The sequence below is a fragment of the Hypanus sabinus genome, chromosome 6 (genome assembly GCF_030144855.1).
Source record: "Hypanus sabinus isolate sHypSab1 chromosome 6, sHypSab1.hap1, whole genome shotgun sequence".
Classification (NCBI taxonomy): domain Eukaryota; kingdom Metazoa; phylum Chordata; class Chondrichthyes; order Myliobatiformes; family Dasyatidae; genus Hypanus; species Hypanus sabinus.
Window position 1 is genome coordinate 66,718,098 of NC_082711.1, and position 18,990 is coordinate 66,737,087.

Genomic DNA, 18,990 nt, shown 5'->3' on the forward strand with positions numbered 1-18,990 from the left:
GAGGTCTGGAAGACCAAGAAAACTTTCATCTAGGATTGCTAGAAAGGCAAATCAAAACCCCCGTTTGTCTGCAAAAGGCCTTCAGGAAGATTCAGCAGACTCGGGAGTGCAATGACACCTGCACAAATATGACCTTCATGGAAGAGTCATCAGAAGAAAACCTTTACTGAGTCCTCATCACAAAATTCAGCATCAGAAGTTTGCAAAGGAACATCTAAACAAGCCTGATGCATTTTGGAAACGTCCTATGGACTGATGAGTTAAAATAGAACTTTTGGCCGCAATGAGCAAAGGTGTGTTTGGAGAAAAAAGGGTGCAGAATTTCATGAAAAGAACATCTCTCTAACTGTTAAGCACGGGGTGGATAGATCATGCTTTGGGCTTGTGTTGCAGCCAGTGGCACGGGGAACATTTCTCTGGCTTAGGGAAGAATGAATTCAATTAAATACCAGCAAATTCTGGGAGTAAACATCACACCATCGGTAAAAAAGCTGAAGATGAAAAGGGGATAGCTTCTACAACAGGTTAGTGATCCTAAACACACCTCAAAATCCACAATGGACTACCTTAAGAGGAGCAAGATGAAGGTTTTGCCATAGCCTCACAGTCCCCCGACCTAAACATCATCGAAAATCTGTGGATAGACCTCAAAAGAGCAGTGCATGCAAGACGGCCCAAGAACCTCACAGAACTAGAAGCCTTTTTCAAGGAAGAATGGGCAAAAATCCCCCAAACAAGAATTGAAAGACTCTTAGCTGGCTACAGAAAGCACTTACAAGCTGTGAAACTTGCCAAAGGGGGTGTTACTAAGTACTGACCATGCAGGGTGCCCAAACTTTTGCTTCAGGCCCTTGTCCTTCTTCGTTATTTTGAAACTATAAAAGATGGAAATAAGAAGTAATCTTGCTTAAAACATTAAAGAACTGTGTCATCTTTAACTTTATGCCTTTTGGAAATCAGGTCATCTTTTACTCGCTTAGCTATTCACAGTAAAGAAGTTTTGACCAGGGGTGCCCAAACTTCTGCATGCCACTGTAGATGGTGTTTGAGCTGTGCTAATCTACTCAGTCATGAGTGTAGAGATTGCAAGCAGCGAGCTATGCGCACATCCTTGAGGTGTGCCTGTCTTAATTGGTAGTGAGGAGGAGATGTTAATACCACCCCGCACTGACTGGTTTTCCAATAAGAACGCTGAGAATCTAGTTGCAAGAGGAAGGTACTGAGGCCAAGCTTTTGAAGCTTGGTGAATGATTGACTGATTTATACTTGCCACAAATCATAACAAGACTGTTAAAGAAATGCAGAATAAGATCTGTGCCGAGGAAAGATAATCTAGTACAATTACAACTTTGGCATCTACCTAACAATTTGAACAATTGTCCAAAAATGTTCAGTCCATAAAATGCCAGACTTATCCATTCCAGATAATTACCATCCAAGTAGTGTATTCTTAGTCATTAGTAAACAATGAAAGATTTTGGCAATTGTGACCTAAAGTTGTACTTGCCCTTTAATAATATGTTCATCATCATAGTGATGTACAGTGCCCATAAAAAGTATTCACTCCCCTTTGAAGTTATTGTGTTTTATTGTTTTACTACTTTGTATCACAGTGGATTTAATTTGGCTTTTTTGACACCAATCAACTGAAAAATACACTGTTGTGTCAAAGTGAAAACATCTCTACAAAGTGATCAAAATTAATTACAAATATAAAACAAAATAATTGAATGCAGAAGTATTCACCCCTTTAATATGACACATAAAATAATCACTGGTGCAGCCAATTGGTTTTAGAAATCATATAATTAGTTAAATGGAGATCACAATTGATTGTAGTAAAAATACACCTTTATCTGGAAGGTCCAACTGCTGGTGAGTCAGTATCCTGGCAAAAACTACACCATGAAGACAAAAGAACACTCCAAGCAACTCTGTGAAAAGGTTTTTGAAAAGCACAAGTCAGGTGATGGATACAAGAAATTTTCCAACTCACTGAATATCCCTTTGAGCACAGTTGTCAATCTTCAAGAAATGAAAAGAATATGGCACAGCTGTAAATCTGCCTCGAACAGGCCATCCTCAAAAACTGAGTGACCATACAAGAAGTGGACTAGTTTGGGAGGCCACCATGAGACCTATGTTAACTCTGGAGGAGTTATAGTGTCCAGTGGCTGAGATGGGAGAGACTGCACATAGAACAACTGTTGCCTGAGTGCTTCATCGGTCGCAGCTTTATGAGAGAGTGGCAAAGAGAAAGCCACTGTTGAAAAGTACTCACATGAAATGTCAGCACGTGGGAGCTTCTAGTCAGCCAGAAGAAGGTTCTATGGTCTGATGAAACCAGAATTGAGTTTTTTGACCATCAGACTAAATACTATTCTTGGTGTAAGCGAACCACTGCACGTAATCAAAAACGCACCATCCCTACCAAGAAGCATAGTGGTGGCTACATCACGCTGTGGGGATTCTTCACTACAGCTGGCCCTGGAAGTCTAGTGAAGGTAGAGGGTAAAATGAATACAGCAAAACACAGGGAAATCCTGGAGAAAAACCTGACGCAGTCTTCAAGAGATCTGTGGCTTGGGAGAAGATTTGTTTTCCAGCAAGTAAATGACCCTAAGTATAAAGCCAAAGCTACACAGGAATGGCTTAAAAACAACAAAGTTAATGTCCTGAAGTGACCAAATCAAAGTCCAGATCTTAATCAAATTGAGAATTTGTGGCTGGACTTGAAGAAGGCTGTTCAGTCACGATCCCCATGCAATCTGATAGAGCTTGAGGAGTTTTGTAAGAAGGATAGGGAAGAATTAATACCTTACTTTCCCTTTTCTATTTTTTTATTTATAATTTATAATTTTAGTTTTTATTATATTTACTATTGATTTGTACTCCAGGGAGCACGAAGCACAGAATGTAATATCACTGTGATGATTGTACGCTCTAGTATCAATTGTTTGGCGACAATAAAGTAATAAAGTAAATTGTCAGGTCCAGCTGTGCAAAGCTGACAGAGACCGATCCACACAGACTCAAGGCTGTAATTGGTGCTAAAGGTGCATCTACTAAATACTGACTTGAAGGGGGTGAATAGTTATGCAATCAAGTATTTTGTGTTTAATAATTGTAATAAATTTAGACAAATTTGTTTGCACTTTGACACGATAGAGTCTTGTCTGTTGATCAGTGTCAGAAAAGTCAAATTAAATCCACTGTGACTCAATGTTGTAAAGCAATAAAACATGAACATTTCCGGGTGGGGTGGGTGGGGGTTCGTCGAATACTCTTTATAAGTCCTTCAGTCCACCAAGTCCTCGCTAATCCCAAGTGCCTGCATATGGACTGTATTCTTTTATACCTTCCTATTTAAGTATCCATTTAAATGTTTCTGATTCTACCAGCTCCTCCAGCAGCACGTTTCAGATTTCAACCCCTCAGTGTTTAAAAGAGTTCCCCTCACCTTACAATCATGTTGCCATTTTTTTCAAAACCCTGCAAAGGAGAAAAAGGTTTTTGACTTCATACTGTTCACCTCTATATCAGCTTCCGATCACCAAACCAAACCAATTTTGGATTTAGCTAGCCAGTTCACCTTGGATCCCATGTAGCTTAACCTTCTGGATCAGCTTGCCATTCCAGACCTTGTCAAATGGCTTCTGGAAAGGTGTGAAGTGATTCACTTTGGAAGGCCAAACTTGAAGGCAGGAAACAGGGTTAATGTCAGGATTTTCTAACGGTGTGGAGAAATAGAGGGATGTTAGGATTCACACCCACTGATCCCTCAGAGTTGCAGCACATTGATATAGTTGTTAAGAGGGCACCTGGTGTGCTGGCCTTCATTTATTGAGGCATTGAGTTAAAAACCTGTGAGATAACGTTACATAGAAACACAGAAAACCTACAGCACAATACAGACCCTTCGGCCCATAAAGCTGTGTCGAACATGTCCTTACCTTAGAACTACCTAGGCTTACCCATAGCCCCCTATTTTTCTAAGCTCTGTGTGCCCATCCAGGAGTCTCTTAAAGGACCCTATCGTTTCTGCCTCCACGGCTGCCGCTGGCAGCCCATTCCACGCACTCACCACTCTCTGTGTAAAAAACTTAACCCTGACATCTCCTCTGTACCTTCTACCAAGCACCTTAAAACTATGTCCTTTCGTGTTAGCCATTCCAGCCCTGAGAAAAAGCCACTAACTATGCATACGATCAATGTTCCTCATTATCTTGTACACATCTATCAGGTCACCTCTCATCCTCTGTTGCTCCAAGGAGAAAAAGCTGAGTTCACTCAATCTATTCTCATTAGGCATGCCCCCCAATCCAGGCAACATCCTTGTAAATCCCCCCTGCACCCTTTCTATGAATTCCACATCCTTCCTGTAGTGAGGCGACCAGAATTGAGCACAGTACTCCAAGTGGGGTCTGACCAGGGTCCTACTTCACAGTGTCTTCAAGCTGACCCTGAGTCTCCAGAGGGTTCCTGTGCTGTGGAAGACGTCCTGCCTCATCCCTGTACCGAAGACGCTGCGCCCCAGTGGCTCCAATGACTACAGACCGGTGGCATTGACCTCCCACATCATGAAGACCCTGGAGAGACTTGTTCTAGAGCAGCTCCGGCCTATGGTTAGGCCACACCTAGACCACTTCCAGTTCACCTATCAGCCCCGACTAGGAGTTGAGGATGCCATTGTCTACCTGCTGAACCATGTCTACGCCCACCTGGACAAGCCGGTGAGCACTGTGAGGGTCGTGTTCTTTGACTTCTCCGGTGCGTTCATCACCATCCGCCCTGCTCTGCTGGGTGAGAAGCTGACAGTGATGCAGGTGGATGCTTCCCTGGTGTCATGGATCATTGATTACCTGACTGAGTACGTGCGCTTGCAACACTGTGTGTCAGACAGAGTGGTCAGCAGCACTGGGGCTCCACAGGGGACTGTCCTGTCTCCCTTTTTCTTCATCATCTACACCTCGGACTTCAGCTACAACACAGAGTCTTGCCATCTGTAGAAGTTTTCTGATGACTCTGCCATAGTTGGATGCATCAGCAAGGGAGATGAGGCTGAGTATAGGCCTATGGTGGGAAACTTTGTCACATAGTGTGAGCAGAATCATCTGCAGCTTAATGTGAAAAAGACTAAGGAGCTGGTGGTGGACCTGAGGAGGGCTAAAGCACCGGTGACCCCTGTTTCCATCCAAGGGGTCAGTGTGGACATGGTGGAGGATTACAAATACCTGGGGATACAAATTGACAATAAACTGGACTGGTCAAAGAACACTGAGGCTGTCTACAAGAAGGGTCCAGAGCCGTCAATATTTCCTGAGGAGACTGAGGTCCTTTAACATCTGCCGGATGTTCTACGAGGCTGTGGTGGCCAGTGCTGTCATGTTTGCTGTTGTGTGCTGGGGCAGTAGGCTGAGGGTAGCAGACACCAACAGAATCAAAAAACTCATTCGTAAGGCCAGTGATATTGTGGGGGTGGAACTGGACTCTGACGGTGGTGTCTGAAAAGAGGATGCTGTCCAAGTTGCATGCCATCTTGGACAATGTCTCCCATCCACTCCATAATGTACTGGTTAGGCACAGGAGTACATTCAGCCAGAGACTCATTCCATCGAGATGTAACACTGAGTGTCATAGGAAGTCATTCCTGCCTGTGGCCATCAAACTTTACAACTCCTCCCTCAGAGTGTCAGACACCCTGAGCCAATAGGCTGGCCCTGGACTAATTTCCACTTGGCATTATTTACTTATTATTTAATTACTTATGGTTTTATATTACTATATTTCTACACTGTTCTTGGTTGGTGTGACTGTAACAAAACCCAATTTCCCTCGGGATCAATAAAGTATGTCTGTCTGTCTGTATATAACTGCAACATTACTTCTCGGCTCTTAAAAGGCAAACAGAAGGAAATCTGCAGATGCTGGAAATTCAAGCAACACACACAAAATGCTGATGGAATGCAGCAGGCCAGGCAGCATTTATAGAAAGAAGCACTGACAATGTTTTCAGTCCTGATGAAGGGTCTTGGCCTGAAACATCAACAATGCTTCATCCTATAGATGTTGCCTGGCCTCTCGGCTCTTAAACTCACTCCCGCGATTGATGAAGGTCAATGCACCGTATGCCTTCTTAACCACAGAGTCTACCTGCGTAGCAGCTTTGAGTGTCCTATGGACTCAGATCCCAAGATCCCTCAGATCCTCCACACTGCCAAGAGTCTTACCATTAATGCTATATTCTGCCATCATATTTAACCTAACAAAATGAACCACCTCACACTTATCTGGGTTGAACTCCATCTGCCACTTCTCAGCCCAGTTTTGCATCCTACCAATGTCTCACTGTAACCTCTGACAGCCCTCCACACTATCCACAACACCCCCAACCTTTGTGTCATCAGCAAACTTACTAACTCATCCCTCCACTTCCTCATCCAAGTCACTTATAAAAATCACAAAGTGTAAGGGTCCCAGAACAGATCCCTGAGGCACACCACTGGTCACCAGCCTCCATGCAGTATATGACCCATCTACAACCACTCTTTGCCTTCTGTGGGCAAGCCAGTTCTGGATCCACAAAGCAATGCACCCTTGGATCCCATGCCTCCCTACTTTCTCAATAAGCCTTGCATGGAGTACCTTATCAAATGCCTTGCTAAAATCCATATACAATACATCTATGGCTCTACCTTCATCAATATGTTTAGTGACATCCTCAAAAAATTCAATCAGGCTCGTAAGACATGACCTGCCTTTGACAAAGCCATGCTGACTATTCCTAATTATATTATGCCTCTCCAAATGTTCATAAATCCTGCCTCTCAGGATCTTTTCCATCAACTTACCAACCACTGAAGTAAGACTCACTGGTCTATAATTTCCTGGGCTATCCCTACTCCCTTTCTTGAATAAGGGAACACCATCTGCAACTCTTCAATCCTCTGGAACTTCTGCCGTCCTCATTGATGATGCAAAGATCATCACTTGAGGCTAAGCAATCTCCTCCCTCGCTTCCCACAGTAGCCTGGGGTACATTCCTTCCAGTCCCATTTGATGCTTTCCAAAAGCTCCAGCACATCCTCTTCCTTAATATCTACATGCTCAAGCTTTTCAGTCCACTGCAAGTCATCCCTACAATTGACAAGATCCTTTTCCGTAATGAATACTGAGGCAACGTACTCATTAAGTACCTCTGCTATCATCTCTAGTTCCATACACACTTTTCCACTGTCACACTTAATTGATCCTATTCTCTCACATTTTATCCTCTTGTTCTTCACATACTTGCAGAATGCCTTGGGGTTTTCCTTAATCCTATCTGCCAAAGCATTCTCATAGCCCCTTCTGGCTCTCCTAATTTCGTTCTTAAGCTCCTTCCTTCTAGCTTTATAATCTGCTAGATCTCTAATATTACCTAGTTTTTTTGAACCTTTCGTAAGCTCTTCTTTTCTTCTTGACTAGATTTACAACAGACCTTGTATACCACAGTTCCTGTACCTTACCATCCTTCCCCTGTCTCACTGGAACATACCTATGCAGAAACACAAGCAAATATCCCCTGAATATTTGCCACATTCCTTCCATACAATCCCCTGAAAACATCTGTTTCCAATTTATGCTTCCAAGTTCCTGTCTGATAGCCTTATAATTCCCCTTACTCCAGTTAAAAGCTTTCCGAACTTGTCTATTCCTATCCCTCTCCAATGCTTAAAGCAGATAGAATTGTGATCACTATCTCCAAACTGCTCTCAGTGAGAGATGTGACACCTGAGCAGATTCATTCCCAATACCAGATTAAGTACAGCCTCTCCTTTTGTAGGCTTATCTACATATTGTGTCAAGAAAACTTCCTGAATACGCTTAACAAACTCCACCCCATCTAAACCCCTCACTCTAAGGAGATGCCAATCAATATTTGGGAAATTAAGATCTGCCACCACAATAACCCTATTATTATTACTCTTTCCAGAACCTGTCTTCCTACCTGCTCCTCGATATCCCTGTTTGTATTGGATGGTCTATAAAAAACACCCAGTAGAGTTATTGACCCCTTCCTGTTCCTAACTTCCACTCACAGAGACTCCTTAGACAACCCCTCCATTTCTGCAGCCATGACACTATCTCTGATCAACAGTGCCACACCCCCACCTCTTTTGCCTCCCTCCCTGTCCTTTCTGAAACATGTAAAGCCTGGCAGCTGAAGTAGCCATTCCTGCCCCTGCACCATCCAAGCCTCTGTAATGGCCACAACATCATAGCTCCAAGTGCTGATCCACGCTCTAAGCTCATATGCTTTACTCATAATACTCCTCGCATTAAAATAGACACATCTCAAACCATTCGTCTGAGCATGTCCGTTCTCTATCACCTGCCCACCCCCCTTTCTCACTGTCTCCAAGCTTTCTCTATTTGTGAGCTGGCCTCCCTTTCCTCCATCACTTCAGTTCGGTTCTCACCCCCCAGCAATTCTAGTTTAAACTCTCCCCAGTAGCCTTAGCAAACCTCCCCACCAGGATATTGGTCCCCTTGGGATTCAATTGCAACCCGTCCTTTTTATACATGTCACACCTGCCCCAGAAGAGGTCCCAATAATCCAGCAATCTGAATCCCTGACCCCGCTCCAATCCCTCAGCTGCACATTTATCCTCCACCTCATTCTATTCCTATACTCACTGTCACATGGCACAGGCTGAAATAACCACCATTATCCTGAAATAACCACCTTTGAGGTCATGCTTCTCAATTTCCTTCCTAACTCCTTGTCGACTATTTTCAGGAACTTCTCCTTTTTCCTACCTATGTCATTGGCACCAATATGTACCACGACCTCTGGCTGTTCTCCTTCCCACTTCAAGATATTGTGGACCAGATCAGAAACATCCCGGACCCTGGCACCTGGGAGCCAAACTACCATCTGCGTTTCCTTCCTGCATCCACAGAATCACCTGTCTGACGCCCTAACTATAGAGTCCCCTATCACTGTTGCCATCCTCTTCCTTTCCCTACCCTTCTGAGCCATAGGGCCAGACTCTGTGCCAGAGGCACGACCACTGTTGCTTCCCCCAGGTAGACCATCTCCCTTAACAGTATTCAAACAGGAGTACTCATTGTTAAGGGGGACAGCCACTGGGATACTCTCTAGAATCTGCTTCTTGCCCTTCCCTCTCCTGACTGTAACCCACTTATCTATCTCCCCAGGCCCCGGAGAGACTACCTGCCTATAGCTCCTCTCTATCATCTCCTCACTCTCTCTGAACAGACGAAGGTCATCCAGCTGCAGCTCGACACACCTGGCGCAGATAATCCAGGAGGCTGGGAGTCTCCAGGACTTTCCACATCTGACACTCAGCACAGAAAACCAGCCTCACACACACACATTCTGTCTGTATTCTAAACAGATAACTTACCTCACTTCAACCCTTTATCACCAAAGCCCCATTGAGCCAAAGCCTTCCTACTCTGTCTCCCACTACTCCAACGCCCACTGTATAACGCTGTCTCTTTTTAAACTCTTCTCACTGGCTGACCTCCACGCACTTGCACAGTTGTGCCCCATTCAAACCGCTGAAGAAATAACCCTTTAAAACTATAAAACTTTGATTAGACCACACTTGGAGTATTGAGAACAAGAGATAATCTGCAAATACTGGAAATCCAATCTGGCATTTTGTGTGTGTTATTTTGGATTTCAGGCTTCTGCAGAATTTCTTGTGTTTGTAATTAAAAAGCAATCTGAATTTTGATTTATGGACCTTGTTTGGTCATGTTATTTATTATTATTTGATTTTATTTGATAAATTATTGTAGAGTTTAACAAAATACTTCAATGTGGCCAATTGCTTAAATACCAAACAAGTCCATCAAGATTAAAACAAGGCAGGACAAGTTAAACACAAATAAGAAAATCTGCAGATGCTGGAAATCCAAGCAACACACACAAAATGCTGGAGCAACTCACACAAAACTCAGCAGGCCAGGCAGCATTTATGGAAAAGAGTACAGTCGACATTTTGGGCCGAGATCCTTCAGCAGGAATGCTATGGAAAAGAGTTCTGTGTTCAGTTTTCTTCACTTCATTATAGGAAAGATATGGAAGCTTTAGAGAAAATGCATAGGAGATTTACCAGGTTGCTGCCTGGATAAGAAAACATCTTTAATAACGAAAGACTAAGCAAGCAAAGGCTTTTCTTTGGTGAGGAGGAGGATGAGAGGTGACGATAGAGGTATACAAAAGATAAGAGGCATTGAAAGAATAGACAGCTAGAAATTTTTTACCAGGATGGAAATGGCTAGTTCAACAGGACATATCTTTAAAGTGTGGGGATGAAAGTATAAAAGAACTGTCAGAGGTAATTATTTACACAGAGTCAGGTAGGTGCTTGGAATATTCTGCCAGGATTTGTGGTCAAGTCAGATACAAAAGGGGCATTTAAAGAATTCTTAAATAGGCACATGGATGAAAGAAAGATGAAGGGCTAAGTGGGAGGGAAGGGTTAGATTGATCTTAAGATATCAATCTTAAGATTTGATCTTATATCATAAGATTTTATCTTATGATAAAAAGGGTCAGCACAACATTGTGGGCCCAAGAGTCTGTATTGTGTGGTACTGTTCTATGTTCCTACTAAAACCTATATAAATAATGTTCACCAGTCTTCTTTGTTACCTCCTCAAGAACCTCAATTAATGAAGCTGGATTACCCCATACAGAGCCATGCTGACTATCACAAATCAATTGCTGCCTTTCCAAATGTGCACAGTCCTGTTCCTAAGAGTTTACGAAAATAACTTCCCATCTCTGTTGTAAGGCTCACTGGTTAGGCTTAATCTTCGTCACAATCTACTCAAATTCAGACTTCGCTTCCACATAGGACTAAGAATTGCCCAGTAACCCGAATTCTTGAGGAGAAGTGAGTGCCAGTCCTTGACATTAAAATTACATTTGACCAAGCGTGACACTAAGGACCCTGGTGAAACTGAAATCAATGGTCATCTCTCCATCTCCCAGTGTAGAGTGTCTTCCTGGTTCAAAACATGCACCATTGTCCCTGTACCTACAAAGACCAAGGAAACTTGTTTTTAAACAGAGGGGTGAATGTGTGGAATGGGCTGCCGGCGAAGGTGGTGGAGGCGGATACGATAGGGTCTTTTAAGAGACTTTTGGATAGGTACATGGAGCTTAGAAAAATAGAAGGCTATGGGTAACCCTAGTAATTTCAAAGGTAGGGACACGATCAACACAACTTTGTGGGCCGAAAGGCCTGTATTGTGCTGTAGGTTTTCTATGTTTCTATGTCTGAATGACCACTGTCCTATCGCACTCACCTCAATAATAAGCAAATGCTTTGAGAGGCTGGTCAAGGACTACATCTGCAGCATGCTACCACCCACTCTGGACCCCCTACAATTCACCTACCAACACAACCGATCGACAGATGATGTAATAGGCACAGCTCTACATACTGTCCTTACACATCTGGAGAAGAAGGATGCTTATGTGAGAATACTGTTCTTAGACTACAGTTCAGCATTCAACACCATAATTTCTTCCAGGCTTGACTAGAAGCTCAGAGACCTCGGCCTTCACCCTGCCTTATGTAGCTAGATTCTGTCAGATCGCTGGTAGGTGATAAGAGTGGGATCCCTCACCTCTGCCACTCTGACCCTTAACACAGGTGCCCCTCAGGGCTGTGTCCTAAGCCCCCTCCTTTACTCTCTGTATACCCATGACTGTGTCACCACCCACAGCTCCAATTTGCTAATTAAATTTGCTGACGATACTACATTAATTGGCCTTATCTCAAATAATAACAAGGCAGACTATGGAGAATAAGTCATCACCCTGACACAGTGGTGTCAAGAAGACAACCTCTTCCTCAATGTTGCAAAAACAAAGGAGCTGGTTGTGGATTACAGGAGGAATGGAGACAGGCTAACCCCCTATTGACATCAATGAATCTTTCACCTCAGACAATTGAAGAAGTTTGGTATGAGTGTCCAAATGCTAAGGACTTTTTACAGAGGCACAATTGAGAGCATCCTGACTGGCTGCATCACTGCCTGGTATGGGAACTGTACTTCCCTCAATCACAGGACTCTGCAGAGAGTGGTACAGATAGCCCAGCACATCTGCAGATGTGAACTTCCCACTATTCAGCACATTTACAGAGACAGGTGCGTAAAAAGGGTCTGAAGGATCATTGGGGACCTGAGTCACCCCAACCACAAACTTTTTCAGCTGCTACCATCCAGGAAATGGTACCACAGCATTAAATCCGGAACCAACAGGCTCCGGGGACAGCTTCTTCCACCAGGCCCTCAGACTGATTAATTCACACTGATACAATTGTATCTCTGTGCTATATTGATTGTACTGTTGCACATACTATTTATTACAAATTACTATAAATTGCACAGTGCACATTTAGACAGAGACATACGTAAAGACTTTTAGTCCTTATGTATGTGAAGGATGTAAGAAAGAATGTCAAGTCAATTCAATTCCAGAGTAAACCAATCTACAGATTAGAATTACACAAAGGAAGATTGTTGTTGGAAGTCAATTATGCCAGACCAGAACATTGCTGCAGGAGTTCCTGCAGGCAATATTCCAGACCTAATCATCATCAAATTTGCCATCATATACCTTCCTTACAACAATGGGTCTAAGGTGAAAATGTTCACTGATATTTACACAATATTCAAATTCCTTTGCAGTTCTTTAGAAAATGAAGTAATCTATGTCTGCTGTGGTTCAAGAAGTTGATCCACCATCATCTCAAGTGCTGGCCTAACGAGTATTATTCATACCTTGTGTATGAAAAAAGTACATGTTTTATGTAGGTATCTTAACTGGTATTATCCATTTTGTGTATAATGAGTCCACTCCGTTGCTGTTGATCAAAATATTGCTATATTTTTGAATGTCTTAAATTTTATCAACAGCACAATAGATTAGTCTGCCTGATAAACGTGCCTCAAAATAACCACCCACGTACAAACTAATAGACTGGGATCTTGTATGGATGAATGAAATAATTGCAGAACTGATTGACAGAATTGTTCATCCAGGTGTTTTCTTTGAATCATCAGTGAAACCGAAGCAATAAGTTTAGATTTTGTTTTTTTAAAGAAAAGCCCTACCTTTCTTTATACAGGGAGAAGAAAGCCTTCATATTTTTGGCCAATGCACATTGGTTATTATGGTCATATGGTCACTGTGGTATACAGCATAAAAACAAGCCCTTTGGCCTAATCATTCATGCCAACCATGGTGTTTTCTGGAGCTAATCTAATCTGCCGGCATTTCGCTCATATCCCTTTAAACAATTTTTATCAATGCTGGAGGAACTCAAAAGGTCAGGCATTATCCATGGAAATCAATAAAGAGTTAATGTTTTGGGCCAAGACCCTTCATCAGGACTGGAAAGGAAAGGGAAAGATGCCAGAACAAGAAGGTGAGGGAGGGTGAAGGTACTATCCATGTGTTTGTCTAAATGTCTTCTAATGGTGCCTGAAGCCTCAGGCAGGTAGACCAGGGTGTAAATGGAATAGGGAATTGAAGTGACAGACAACAGGAAGCTCAGGGTCACCCCTGCAGACTGAATAGATATCTCTGAAAGCAGTCATCCAAACTGTATTTCAGAGTAAATGAGATCACTGTGAGCAAAGCATTAGATTAGGAGTGCCTTCACCTAGAAAGACTGTTTAGGGATAAAGCAATGTCCCATCTCCTTCACCCATAAGAGAACGTGCTGTTAGATGGAGATAGAAGAGCAGAACTGGGGGTTAAGGAGGGTAAGTTCCCATTGAAATATTAAGAGAAAAGAGAAGAAGAAAATATGTTTATTGATGGAATCTCATTGAAGTTGCAGGAAAGTGTGAAAGTTAATTTGTTGAATGCTGAGACTGGGAGGAGGAGATGTGGGAACAAACAGAATCTTGCTCTAGCTGGGAGGAGATGGGGTGAGAGCAGATTGATGAGATATTATGAAGATTTCAGTAAACTATGATGGGGAGGACGGTGCAGTCACGATCAGAGAGAAAGGAAGGCAAGGATTGGACACGCTAGAGGCAGGAAACATATTCCCGATATTGGGGGAGTCCAGAACCAGAGGCCGCAGTTTAAGAATAAGGGGCAGGCCATTTAAAACGGAGTTCAGGAAAAACTACTTCACTCAGAGAGTTGTGGATTGTGGAATGCTCTGCCTCAGAAGGCAGTGGAGGCCAATTCTCTAGATGCTTTCAAGAAAGAGTTAGATAGAGCTCTTAAAGATAGCGGAATCAAGGGATTTAGGGAGAAGGCAAGAGCAGGGTACTGATTGTGGATGATCAGCCATGATCTCATTGAATGGTGGTGCTGGCATGAAGGGCTGAATGGCCTACTCCTGCACCTATTGTCTATTGTCTAACTTAAAGGCACGTCACTGGAGGAAGTTGCATGGAGATAGAAAATGGAACAGTCCTTTGGGGAGGCTGGGTGAGAGGAAGAACAGTTACAAACTGCACACGTGTATTCTGACTTATAATGGGTGTTTCTTGCTCGCCTATTCCCTGAAGGGGACACACACAGATCCAGAGAGGGAAAAGGAAGTCAGAGATGAAGCATGGGCACGTGAGAGCAGGGTGGAAGTTAGTAACAAAGAAAACAGGTCTGTATGAATGTAGAAAGCAGTAAGATGACATTCACTAATGTATCAGAGAAACCTGCTCATGGGAAGTGTGCCTTCAAGGGATCCTATCACTGGTTCTGCAGCTAAGTGAGTGTGGCCCACTGGGAATCAAGTGCATCCCTTTGTTTAATGCACACTTCTCAAAGTCAGTCTCTGTAGTAGTTCTCTTGCCACTTGCATAATTTTAGTGGGGGTAGGGTGAATTGGCAGAAGCTCAAGGTATCATGCCACACACACAAAATGCTGGAGGAACTCAGCAGGCCAGGCAGCAACAATGGAAAAGAGTACAGTACATTTGATGTTTCGGGCCAAGACTGAAGGCCATGATAGTTTAATATGGCAAACCAGAGGGAAATCCAATTTCTGAGCTATATTTTTATTATTCACATGACCAGGCCAACTAAAAGGACAATGACGTCTGATTGTTTAATATCCAATGAAGCCCATAGTTAACATGTGAAGCAGATGGCCATTGCAGCAAAGTTCAGATTATTCAGGGTTCAATGGATGGTGAATATTTCTGGGTCTGAGCTACATGCTATAACAGATCAGGTATGAAATCAAAATAGAAACCAAGTCTGAGGCAAAGGATTAAATTGTTTCGTAATCATAGTTAGTTAAACTAGGATAGTTTATCATCATCTCAAATAAAATTTTCTTGCAGATTTAACGATTTTTGTGACTTTAATTTTAATTAATAAACAAAATGTGAAAGAACATATTATTCCAGCCAAATACGCAAGGAAGTCTCGCTGGCAGTTGTAACAGCCTAGCTCTGATGGAACAATTAAATTATCAGTATTCATTCACTCGGGAATTTCTAGAAAACCCACAAGATTTTTGTCTCTTAATTACAAATGAAGGCATATTTAAATTACAGTATTAGAGGATCCTATTCTCCAGTGGTAGCCTTTGATTTTAAGGAGCTGTCACAAACCAAACTGCATAAGAGGAAGGGAATTTCATACTTTATCATGTTAGTTATCTCTTAAAATTACTAACAAAGCATACTAACTAACTAGAAAATGTCTTGATTGAACAATCAGAAAAAAGTAAAAGAATTAGCATGCAAAAAGTACCATATTATAAAGCCCAATTCAAAATTATCTTTGTACAACTCATGAATAAAATTAAGGTACTAGACGGTGTGACTAATTTTACTAAATATATGTCAATTGTACAAGGTGCATTGTCATGTTTTACATAAGAACATTCATTTCAATTATAGTATTCATCACTGTCAGAAAATATTGCAGTAATTCTATGAAGAAATAAAGATTAAAGAAAAAAAATATCAGTTTGAGTAAAAAGCCAACTGATGGAGAAACTCTGAGGATTGAACAGCATTTGTAGGGTGCAAGGACCCGTCATCCTTTTTGGTCAAGATCAGGAGATGATTTAGCTGCTATAGAGAGGGTGTTTTGAGACTGAGGCTGGTACGTGTCAGATGGACAGGGTCACCGATGATGGACAGAAGGAGAGACGGGGCAAAGGGAGTGCTGGAATTGAGAGGTGATGGCCATTGAGTCATGCAGTGAAACAGCACAGAAGCAGGCACTTTAACCCATTTTGATAAGTGAAAGCAAACAGTGAAAATAGAAGCACAAAGAATTTTAGTGACGAGAGGGTAGGTTGAAGATGGGGTCAGATGCAGGAGGGTGATGAATAGGGACTCAAAGGCTACAAATGCTGGAATCTGCCTCTTTTTTTCCTTATCTGCTTCCACCTATCAACCACCTGCCTAAGTTTCCCAACTCAGCCCCTACATAACTTGAGTGAAATAGAAAGGTTGGATGGCTGGTACTGTTATTCCTGGAGTTAACTGTTAGGACTGAACTTGTAGAGATTTATAAAATGGATTGTAACGGTCTTTTACCCAGAGTAGGGGAGTCTAGAACTACATGGGTTTAAGGTGAGGAATGGAAGATTTAAGGGGAATCTGCAGGTCAAGTTATTCATGGTGCAAGGTGCCAGAGGAAATGGGAGATGCAGGTACAATTGCAATATTTAAAACACACTTATCCAAGTATATGGATAGGAAGGGTTTAGAGGGATCTGAGCTAAATGTAGGCAAATGGGACAAGTTCAGGAATAGAGACACAAGAGACAGCAGCCAGATACTGGAATCTGGAGCAAATCAAGAGATGGTGGAGGAACTCAACAGGTCAGGCAGCATCAATGGAGTTAAATGGACAGTTGATGCGGCAGGTTGAGACACTTCATTAGCTCATAACTCAGGAAGACTAGTATAAGTTGGATCAGAGGGCCTGCTTCTCTACTGTTAATGACTCTATGGTTCTATGTCCCTATGATATAGACACTATTTATAGAGAAAGCCAAGCACCTCCATATGAGAAATGTATTTAAAAAAACAGTATTGCAGAAAAAAGGAACCCAAAAGTTGAAAAAAATACTTAGAAAGTACTATTGAACTTTCTTTGAATTCCCATAAACTGATGCATTCATGACTTAATTTCTACTATTTAACAGGTTTACACTGAATTGAAAAGTTGAAAGAAAGGTGCACAAGCCTAAGTGAACGTTTAACATTCTACCCTTGATGTATTTTGGACTTGATTTTGCTGCTGATATACAGTCAAACTCCGGAGGTTACATAATCCCTTTTGCCACAGCCTGATTGCTGTCAGCAGTATTTCATTCCAACCTCAATTTCCTCTTATTAATTAATTGGCAACACTCCCTGTAGCTAGAAGTTGCTTTGTATGTCACTTTAAGTGCAGGCTCCAAACACTGCACCTGCAGCATGACAGTTTATCATTCGTGGGGAACTTGTGACACATCCATACACAAGTGCAAGACCCAAATTACAATGTCAGTTTTAGGATGAGGGTTCTGTGAACCTCCCATTTGGAATTCTCACACTTTATAATTTCTGCATACAGCATTAGGCTAACTAACATAGAGTGACATGGAGCAAATTGTAGGCCACCCTATACTCTCTCATATTCGAGTGTGCTGTCTTTCTTGCTCTAAGTTTATCATTCCAAACAGTGCATATTCTTCCAAATGAATGTCAATGTCAGTGTCATTCCTTCTTTTATGAAGATAGGCACAAGGTTTTCATTTGGAACCATAAACATAATTTCCCTCTGCAAATAGTTTGGATCCTATTATAAAGCTGCTTCCTTTGTTATCTGCTTTACTTCCACATTTATTTTTTTTTAAATTTGCTTAATTTAATGCCCTTGTCTATTGAACTCTACTAAGTTTTCTGTGATGTTAAGCTCTTGGTATTTTTTGCCTCATTCTGCTCTTTATGATCCTGTGACATTGATGTCAAAAATATTCCACAGTTTTCCTGAGTTCAACCAAGGACTATCCCTTTCTATGATGTTTTGTAGTTCAACTTCCATGTCAGGTGCAGGATTGAAGTCAGGCAACTTGTTCTACTGAGCTGGGTAGAATCAGCAACTATGCGCTTCCATATCCCCTCATGATTAAACAAGTTATATTGAATCATGTGACATTTATAGAACAAATACAGGCCATTTGTTCTAACTTGTGTTTATAGGCAAAACAAGCTTTCTTACCACAACACACACAAAATGCTGGTGGAACACAGCAGGCCAGGCAGCACCTATAGGGAGAAGCACTGTCGACCTTTCGGGCCAAGACCCTTTCTTACTACGCGACTTTATCTAAACCTATCTATTCCCTTCTTCATGCTCTAACAAAAGGCACTCAAGCTTAATTTTTCAAATATGCAAGGAAGTCCTAACCATTTCACTGAGTAAAGAAGTTTCTCCTGAATTCTCTGTTGGATTTGTCAGTAACTATTTTATAATTTGTGTCACATCTGAAAACATGTGTCTGCCCTATCAAATATGAAAGGCTTTTCTTTTCCAGAGACAGTTAAGAGCTCCTAGTTCTGTCTTATCCTTGCAAATCTTAATTCCACTTTCCTCTCTGCATCTAGATCTGTTTTTCTAATATGAAGATCAGAACTGAAGTAATCCAGCTCTGCTGTACGTGGGTGAAACATGGTAACGAAAAGCAAAAGAGATTAAGATTGATCTATCAAATAACAAGTTTATTATAATGATTCTTAATTTAATTTGACTATTAAGGGATCTCATTTCACACATAGGACTTCTATTTATTCTGAGTGTTAAAGCTATTGCACACACTAATTGTGTGTTAAGGTGTAGTAATTTTGTTAGTATTAATCAAGTGGGCACTAACCTTTGCCCACACTTCCAAAAGTGCTCCAGAGAGTAATCATATGCTATCACACTGATTTGATGTTAATATTTTTTAGCTTGTTAAGCAGTAATTGAAAGAAATGTATAAT